Source organism: Diadema antillarum, unplaced genomic scaffold (assembly GCF_040938485.1).
Source record: "Diadema antillarum isolate AM-2024a unplaced genomic scaffold, OU_Dant_1.0 seq00001870_RagTag, whole genome shotgun sequence".
NCBI classification, from domain to species: Eukaryota; Metazoa; Echinodermata; class Echinoidea; order Diadematoida; family Diadematidae; genus Diadema; species Diadema antillarum.
Window position 1 is genome coordinate 727,784 of NW_027272539.1, and position 10,548 is coordinate 738,331.

General features: G+C 37.6%; 1 long non-coding RNA gene across 1 annotated transcript; it reads right to left on the reverse strand.

The window, feature by feature from the left end:
• Positions 1–544: 544 nt before the first annotated feature.
• LOC139712861 (uncharacterized) lies at positions 545–5,413 on the reverse strand. Its single transcript, XR_011709602.1, has 3 exons — positions 5,350–5,413; positions 1,821–2,001; positions 545–665 (listed from the first exon to the last, which is right to left on the reverse strand). It is a non-coding gene; the product is annotated as an uncharacterized lncRNA (long non-coding RNA).
• Positions 5,414–10,548: the final 5,135 nt, after the last annotated feature.

Consider the following 10,548-nt stretch of genomic DNA (forward strand, 5'->3'; position numbering starts at 1 on the left):
AAAAAAACAGTTTAAAATCTTTTGGGGCATTTGTTGTGACAAGTGACTACAGTGACTGACAAATGTCTTCCAGCTTCTAGGAATATTCAACACATTGTAAACACAGCAACAACACCACCAACAACAACAACAACAACAACACAAATCGAGCAATTACAGTGACAAAATGACTTAACAGGGATGGCTAGTAACTGATCAGTAGGAATCAGCAGGAATGCTGGGGGATGATTGTTCCAATCCTTGTGGGATTTATTTCAGAGTACATTATATAGTATTGTTGCATGAAAATTGTTTGCTTCAGAATGGTCTCATATTCAAGTAATGTGCAGTTCAATGTTTCCAAGTTAGCACGTCTGTACAGTGACGGGGCATTAAACTGCACATTACTTGAATATGAGACCGTTCTGAAGCAAATAATTTTCACACAACAATAGATATACAATGAACTCTTGAATGAATCCTACAAGAATTGGAACAATCATCCCCCAGCATTCCTGCTGATTCCTACTGATCAGTTACTAGCCATCCCCTTTAAACTTAGTGTACCTGATATTCAAATTTGAGGTCGCCCATATTTTGTCTCGTCAGTGCTTTGCTTGTTTGGTTGATGTATTCCTCTTGAGACATCCCCACTTCTTCTGCCTGTTTTTTGTGATCACCTCCCACTGGGAATAAACAACAACAACAACAACAACAACAACAACAACACAGAATTAAAATAAAACAGTGAAAACACAAAAATACTAGAATGCCCCGCACTATTGACCCGTTCCATACGGAAACCTGGTGATCTCGGTATTAAGTCTATGGGCATTTCAGAATCTAGTATGGAACGGGTTAAAAGACTAAAGAGCACATGTACAAAAATGCTTTCCAAGGCAGTAATAATTGCTCATCACAAATTCTTGTTATTTGTATAAATTTCTGTGATTGAAATAAAGGCACAGCATGCATGTACAAAGTCTTAATAGTAACTTCTTATATACTGTAAAAGTGGATATTTTTGCAGTGTTGAACTTTTCAGACACAACATGAAGAAAGCACAAAAATGAAAGTGCGCAAATATTTTGTGTGATTTTTAGTAACTTTTCATCTCTTTAATTTAGCAGAATATAGAAACAGGCAAAATTCATGCACTTTCAGGGTAAGAGGCTCCTCTTCTGAAGAATTCTACTGCAGCATTTTCTTTTCTCAACATCATTGACCGGAATTGGAAGACAATACGATCAGATTGTATGTAACGTTGGTGCATTTCTATTCCAGAATGTTTGGAAGCAAAGGATACTAGCCTTGATGTCCACAGATTGTATTGAAGATTAAAATGTATCAAGTGTTGCGCACTGCAGGCTCAGACCCACGGCATGATTTGATATTGACGATGCTCTACTTTCTACATAAGTACTCATGTACTGCACACATACAAGCAAAACCTAACAAAACAACATACACACACTCAGTTTCTACCAAAGAGATTTTTCTCCTCCCCACCACTAGAGGGCGGACTCTACAATGGTGTCAGTGATTTCATGGGGACTGCCATTGACCCACTTAGTTATGGCGGACTTTGTGTACTGAAGTAACATTTTCACAGTGCGTATTTCTATACACGAACTTTTGAACTTTTACGCGAGTACGCACTTGATTTTGGGTGCTCCTCGGTTGCTCGTTTGCAAGCGTGTTAGCACGAGGGGTGAGCCTACTGCCTCATTGTCATTCAGTGCTCCCTGTGCGCTCACAAAACAATAGTACAGGGCGTATGAAGACTCCACACTCTAGCAGTCACAGGGGAATATCTCTTTGGTTTCTACAAATGTACTTACATTCCCCTTCCCAGGCGTGGAGATTTCCAGCATCAATCAGCTTGATGCTGAACCTAGCGTCCTCCTCATCGCGTTCAAGGCGGGTACTCAGGAAGAAAACTTTGCCGTGTGCCTCAAAGCTGCAAAGCCCTCGCTCCACTGACATGTTTGATGGTGGTTTATGGCTGTACGACGAGAGAATCTGACAAGCAATGAGTAATTGATACAATACATTTTATAGGAACTGCTGCACTCTGAGGTTGACTACTAACTACAGTTTGGTCGTTAAGGGCCAGAGATCTAGAGTCTATTTGTGACCCTGCACCTCAAAACAAACAAAAAGTCGCCAGACATGAATTTTTAGTTAAGACCATATTCTCGAAGAACAGACTTTAAGCTTTAAAATGATGTATAACTCAAATCAAATGGACTCTCCTAACCTATCTAAATATTGGAAAGAAAGCACAAACTCAGGAAAAGTGTGAACTGAGAAAAGTGGCTCTGAAGTACAGTGTCCATTCAAGCGCTTAATCTTTACCAAACCGTGCTGGCTGTGCCATGAATGAGACAAAAAAACAGGAAGTAACCACCAGAGTAACAACAATGAAGGGATTATCAGATTAAACTGAAATTAAACAGGCCTCATTAACACATTCTGTCCACAATTAATGCCAACTTTCAAAGCAGTAGCACTATCCTTTCAAAAGTTATTAGAGTTGAAAGTGAAGAGTGTGGACAACGTTTTTCAGAAATAAAAAAGGGTTTCTAAAGACACACCTGATCACACTATTCTACCAAAAATGCTCAAGATAAACTGCTAAAAAACACACTTTCCTGCCCGTTTTATGACACCAAATTTTAGCAGAATGTAAAGGAAGACCCGCTCTTTCAGAAAATATGAAAAAGTCAAGTTCGGCTAGGTTGACCCATTTTACTCATTTTCAGTCCTCACGCAAAATCAGTGTGTGCGACTTTATGTTCGTTTTGAGGTGCACGGTCACATTTTATATGAAGAATGTCATGATATGACCTATGCATAGCGATAAAATTTTACAGAACTTCTAGTAGGCCGATAATACTCTACAAAAGATAGAAAAAGGCGGAATTACATCATCCAAGAATATTGTATGCATGTGTTCACCTTGTCTCGGCTCTCCTCTGCTGGCAAGCTATTAATTAGGGCAAGGTTTATTTCTACCAGGAGTCCACACGTGTTCACATATTGTTTTATTACCTGTTCATAGAACTTCGTCCGTGAAGTGTATTCGCAAACTTGACAAAAAATTGTCTAGCTAAGAAATATAGTGCATACTGGTAGTGTAAAGCATCGAATGTTAACCAGTGGGTCTACAGTTATCCTTGAACCTTGATGAGATAATCCCTTCACCGAAGCAGCTCTTTCTGAACTAAATTGGGATGGGATGTGCTGTGACAGTGGGTGATGGCGCAGTCGTAGTAGATATTTACAATAAAAATAGTGATGTGCACACTAAAAATTCTGTAAGGTTTACAGCAACAAGGAACCCACAGGACTCAGGAGGTTTCAGCCATCTGATGGCAGGAAGGGCAGCCCCCTGGAAGGTAGCTACTGTTGGGGTAGAGTAACTGCCATGGTTGGTAACTGGTTCCAGATGCGAGTGGTTCAGGGATGAAATGAGAATTTATAAGAATCAATTGATGCTACAGGGACGGTGAGCTTGAGCACACAATCTCTTCTGCAGACATAAATGGAGCTTGGGTTATGAAGTGAGGAAGATGGATGTTCATCATCATCATCATCATCATCTGTACGGGAGTTGAGGGTGTCCTGTAGTTCTCCCGGTCGAAACGCCTTCGATGCAGATGTCTAAAAAAAAAACTAAAATTGAATATTGTGTGCAGCGTGCGTGGATGTCAGACATAATTGAAATGCTTATCTGCCCAAAATTTGTCGAGACCATTTTTGAAGATATTCAAAGTTGAAGCAGTAAACAATTGTTCTGGGAAACTATTCCAAACATTGATATTACGTTTGCTGAAAAAACTGCTTCTAAGATTAAGTCTGCAACGAGTGCTGAAGAGTTTCATAGAGTGACCATGGGTATGCTGATACTCTGCTCTCTTGAAAAAAATGTTCAGGATTTAATCTATCCATGCCATGTAGAATCTTATAAACTTGGATCATGTCGCCCCTCTCTTGACGATAGTGGAGGGAAAACAAATGAAGATGTCGTAGTCGCTCTGAATATGGCAAGGAACTCATACCAGGGATCAACTTTGTCGCTCTTCGCTGTATAGCCTCAATCTTGCGGTCATCAGTTACAAATCTGGGACTCCATGACACGTTACAATATCAAGATGGGGGCGCACCAAAGTTTTGTACAATGGTTAATGTATCTGAGTTGACATTAATGAAAGTGCGCTTGATAAGCCCAAGCATCTGGTTTGCTTTGTGTATTGCGGCTGCAATGTGTTTCCGGAAGGAAAGTTCTCCATCAATGATAACTCCTAAATCTTTCTCGTTCATGATATTTTCTAACAGTCCGTCATCCATAGCATATTATATGTCCAAGTTGGGTTATTGTTTCCAAGGTGGGGAGTTTTGCACTTTTGTGTGTTTAATGGTTATTGCCAGGTACTTGACCAATTTGAGATGCAATCTAAATCATATTGGAGTTGCTGGCAAGAAGTTTGGCTCGTTATTGGTGCATAAAGTTTGGCATCATCAGCATATAACTGAGCATGGCAAGTTGAAGTTACATCCGGCAGGTCATTGATAAACATAACAAAGAGAGTAGGATAGGGCAGGGCCTTGACCGAAAGATAAGTCTGTATCTGGCCGTCGGGTAATGTTCTGCGGAGACTGCGTCTGGCTTCACGGATCCCCTCTACAGAGGAGAGCAATAACGTGAAAAATATAAAAGACTCCTCCGGACAGACGGATCTTTCTGTCTAGGCAGGGCCCAGCACACTTCCTTGGGGAATGACGCTTGTCACATTAGTCCACTCGGAGTTGCATCCGTCCACCACGACTCGCTGCACTCTTTGTGACAGGAAGGCTTGCATCCAAGAACGAAGATGACCATTCCATATGATGCTACTTTTTTTGATAATTGGATATGAGGTACAGAGTCAAAGGCTCTTTTGAAATCAAAATAAATTACATCAATGGAATCTCCTCGATCAATATAACTGGTCCAGTCCTCCAGGATCCAGCTGACATAAAAGCTGAGTCGAGCATGATCTGCCGGGGACGAAACAGACTAGACTAGGGTGATGACTGATGTATTCTGTATGCTAGAATCTACTATTTTGTAAGTAGTATTCCTTAGACAAAACGGCATGGCCTAGATCAGGTAGAGAAGTAACTGAAGTAGACTAGACACTAGTGAATGTACATTGAATTTTATATCTAACCGTTAGTTCTAACTGGGTTAGGTTTTCTAGAGGATCCAGATCACAGCATTAGTTCAAACACAGTTTGCTACGCGTGGGACTGATAATAATGGAACATTCGCCGATGACTGTCGCGCGGCTTATTTGATGTATCTATCGAAATCTGTAAACTTACGATTTTATTAGTGCTGTTACCGGTTACTAGCTGGGGAAAATGGAAGTCCAAAAGTTACGATACTCCCTCGATTGCAGTCTGAATCCTACAACATGCAGTTCATTCAGACCATGGCAAGGAGATTCTATTAATTTTGTTACTTCTGCTGCTCAGTTTTTCAAAGCTCTGTACCGCCCTCTCGCGACTGAGTTGGTGACAGGACGCGAGTCAGTTTTGTCTTCGAATCTTCTTCTTCTTCCAAGTTAATAGTGCTGTGCATCCCTCTTGCAGAGTACGGTCGCTCTAAATCTTGTCAACACGTGACTTCAGACGACGGTCGTAGTCTTGTCTTGTACAGACAAAAATCAAACGAAGAATGAAAGAATAAACTAAACCTAAAAGTAATAAGTACAGAATGCATCAACATTACATGACTATTTCACTGTTTTGCATACTTGCCAGTGCATTACATTATCTATTCGCATTTTGGATAATACAGTATGTAAATTTTGAGATTACAATCGGCCCTACGATTGAAGCGAATTTTAATTGATGCATTATCATCTTTCTTGGAGAAAATGTAAATGTCATTGTTCTGTAATCGGTTTTACTGAAACATGGCTTGACCCCTGTGCAATGTTTCTCCTCTCAGTAATGTTTCCGGGTTTGATTTTATTACAAAAAAAAAAAAATAGAAAAGATAAGAAAGGAGGTGGGGTTGCCATTTTCTCAAAAATATTCTTACAAAAGTATTCCTAATTTTAATATGGTACATTATTTAGAATCTCTTTTTGTTGAATTTGTGCCCTATTATAAAAACATTGTAACAAGTGTGATTTATAGACCTCCTCATTCTGCTATCACTGGTTCTTTTTCAAATAATGTACAGGATGTTTTGAGTGACAAAGGGAAAAAAAAAGTTTTATAATGGGCGATTTCAACTACATCAATCATTTGCATTGCGAAAATAATTCTGTTCATGATTTTCTAGATTTGATGTCCTGAATTACCTGAATCACCTGATTTACCTACGGTGACGCCCAGTATTAAGTTAAAAACTTAGGGCCATAAGGATTCTATCCTGAGCCTGGAGATCCATGTGATGTGCTATATCCACAGGATTATCAATTAATGTGATCTAGATTTGATTTGTTATGCTTTTGCTTCCAGTGATCATTGTGGACTAGAAGCTAGTCACTGATGTTGCCTCGACATCATCTGCACAAAGGCTATACCAAGTATTTACTACTCTCTGACTGCAAGAGTTCAACCTTTTTATACAGTTCGACACCTTCCTTTATACAAATTAAACCTATATATGACAGCGTGTATGATCATTGATGACAAAGAGAACAGCTGGATCAAAGTCTTCCATATCATGCAAACTCTAAAACACTTTAATCATATCTGAATGTTCACGTCGATACTCTAGGGATGGAATCCCCAAATACTTGAGTCTCTCACAATATGACAACCATTTAACTCTTTAAATCTGATACCAACTTTGTTGCTTTCCTCTGAACTGATTCAAGCTTTTTCGCATCACTCTTTGACAGTTCATTCCATACCCAAGACAGAGACTCCAACCCTAAGCTGCGACACCTTCTGATCTGGATATTCTCCTGCCTGAAACCCCTAGCAAACGGGAGACTCCAACTTGATGTGCGCGAACATCATGAGCACGAAGTTCCTTGCGGTCTGGGTTCTGGATGCTCTCTCGTGCTATCTAAGGCTTATTTTTCAACATTATACAATGAAATTAAGTAAGAAATCATTTCAAGGGGGAGAAATTAAATCTCAAGCGGGAGAACGGGAGATTCTGCAAAAATGGGCTTTCGGCGGGAGATCTCCCGTCAAAACAGGGAGAGTTGGAGTCTCTGCAAAGAGCAATATTCCAAGAGTTGTCTAACAAGGACCTATTACAGTATATATGGTATAGGACAAACACTTCCCTAGTCAGATGAATCAAAATCCTTTTGATCAGACCAAGAACTTTATTCGGCTTTGCAGCTACTTTGTGTACATGAAAGGGAGTAAAATTGATATTAGGAGAAAAGTACACCCCGAGATCCTTTTCCTCTTTGACTGTCTCAATAACCTCAACATTATCATTGTTGTCATTATTTTGAATGCATCTGATATTGACACCGAGGATTTCTACGACCGTGGTGCATAACATGACATTTCCCGTGATTGAATTTGAGCTGCCATATCCAGGACCAGACCTCACGTTACTTAAATTGTGGATGGTATCCTGCAGTAACTGTGTATCACCAGGATCACTAGTTGACTACCAAAATTTGGTATCGTCTGCAAACAATCTCATATTACAGTCGACATCAGAAGTATCATTCACAAATATTAAGAACAGTATCGGGCCTAGAACACTTCCCTGTGTCCTTTCATTCTTTCCTCCCATTCATTTCAAAACGGACTATAGACATACCACTGATCATTCCCTTCCCTTATTAAAGGGGATGGCTAGTAACTGATCAGTGGGAATCAGTGGGAATGCTGGGGGATACTTGAAGAGTTTGTTCGCAAAAACCGATAAGTCCATTTTTGAAGATTTTGAGTGACGGTCTCTGTCATAAAGTACAAAATAATACCTTTTAAATGATATATTGGTCTTTACATAATATAAAGGAACATTTTTGAAATTATGGTCAAAAGAAGCAAAAATTTTCTTATTATTCTCTGTATTTTTCTCGACTTTTAAACGCAAATATCTCCATTTGGCAAATATGGACTTATCGGTTTTTGCAAAAAAACTCTTCAATTGTTCCCATCCTTGTGGGATTCATTTAAGAGTATACTGTACATTGTATATCTATTGTTCTGTGAAAATTGTTCGCTTCAGAATGGTCTTATATTCAAATAATGTGCAGTTTAATGTTTCCAGGTTAGCGTGCCTGGTCAGTGACGGGGCATTAAACTGCACATTACTTGAAAATGAGACCGTTCTGAAGCAAATAATTTTTAAAGTCTTTTGTGTTTTTAAAAGAGAGAATATTTCATTAAGCAATGTTTTATTTTGATAAATGCTATAAGAATATTGAAGCAACATGGAGAGTGGTTAATAATGTTCCTAATAAGGGAAATTCACAGATTATCAAGGAAATGAAAATAGGTGACGAAACTGAAAAAGATCAATAGCTGAGGAATTTAATAATGAATTATAGGTCCAGATTTGGCGAAAGAAATTGCGCCCCTCCAAACTATAGGGTACCTAAGCCATTTCATACTTAATTTTTATTTATATTCATATTTCGAATAATACATTTCGTATATATTTTCAATTTTTCAATAGATAGTGGTATCGTACCCTTACTGAAAATAGCCAAGGTTACTAGTAAACTTATTTTTTCTCTACGTATAGGCTAATATCTTTACTTACATCATTTTCCAAAATACATGAAAAATTATTTATGAAAAATAGTAGATTTCATCGAAAAACAAAATAAAAAACAAAATATATATTTTAAAACGCAATGTGGTTTTCGTAAAAAACACTCAACTTCAAATGCGATGTATTATTTCATTAAAAAAAATACTTCTGCAATGGATAACATGAACATATCGTGAGCGTGCATGCTTTTGACTTCTCCAAGACCTTCGACACGATTGACGACAAAATAAAATTCTTCTCTAATAATTGTATCATTATACGTGATTGGGAGGGGTGATCTTGTGTAATACAGTGTACATACAGACACCATCAACGTACGTCCTTACGTACGCGGGTACACTGCATACGAATACAGTCCAGGAAGTGGACTAGCCTTGGAGTGGTTCAGAAGTTACCTGTCTGCAGGCAGCAATATGTTGATTTAAATGATAACGAGTCATCGATACTCTAAAATTATTTCATGCAGTGCTCCTCAAGGATGATAATAATGTGTGTAATAATGATGATAATAACAATTGTAATAATGATAATAATAATAATGATAATAATGGCAATAATAATAAGGTCTTATTTACCCAGGACAATTACAGGGTAGCCTCTTCAGTGTTGTCACTTTTCAGAGGGCCCTGCTATTATTATTACCTTAGCGTTGCTACCCATTTACATATTGTATACACCTGGGTCGAGATGGACACAGTGCATGAGTAAAAACATCTTGTCCAAGGACGTAAGAACTGGGCGGGATTCGAACTCGGGAGTCGAGAGTAGGGAGTCTTATCCATGATGCCACATCATCTCCATGATAAAAGATCTTTATTAGGGCCCTTTCTTTTCTTTTATTTATATCAATGATATAACACATTCTTCTACACTTTTGACATTCATTCAATTTGCTGATGATTCGACTGTTTTGTTTTCTCATAAAGACCCAAATAGTACTTTTTGAAACTGTTGATAAAGAATTATTATTTGAAGAGTTTGTTCGCAAAAACGGATAAGTCCATTTTTGAAGATTTTGAAGCAGGGTCTCTATCATAAAGTACAAAATAATACCTTTAAAATGATATATTGGTCACTACATATAAAGGTACATTTTTAAAGTTATGGTCAAAAGAAGCAAAACATTTCTTATTATTCTCTTTATTTTTCTTGACCTTTAATCGCAAATATCTCCATTTGGCAAATATGGACTTATCGGTTTTTGCAAACAAACTCTTCATTTTTTTTTTACAACTGGATTCAAGCAAGTAAATAATCGTTGAATAAACAAAAACTCATTACGCGTTATTCAGTGATTCTTAAGAATCCTTCGTTTTTCTGAACAAATTATTTTAATCAAATACTTAAAAGTCGTGTAGTTTATTATTGACGTTCATTTGAATAGGAACATTCGTCTCGTTTATTTGAATAAACCAATTTTAGAAATGCAGGGGTTATCAATAAATCGAAACATTTTTTTAAATCACAATAGTTTTGATATTATAATTATTCAACTATGATTTTGAAATATTTCAATTATGACACATTAGCATAAGGAAACTCAGCTAATATGAATATTGATAAGTTATTGGTTACTCAAAAGAGTTTTAAGATGTTTTTATGGATGTAATTGATATCACATAGGCCTTCTGATCAACTTTTCTTAGTAAAATTAGAAAATAAGTACAATGTAATTTGTATTCAGTGAAAGTATACGTATTTACATGTATAATTTGAATAGTCTGAAGTTTTGGAGTTTTTATTTAAGAAAAATACAAAAACAAAATAAATAGATGTCCAACACGACAGAGTGATGTTCCATATACACCGAA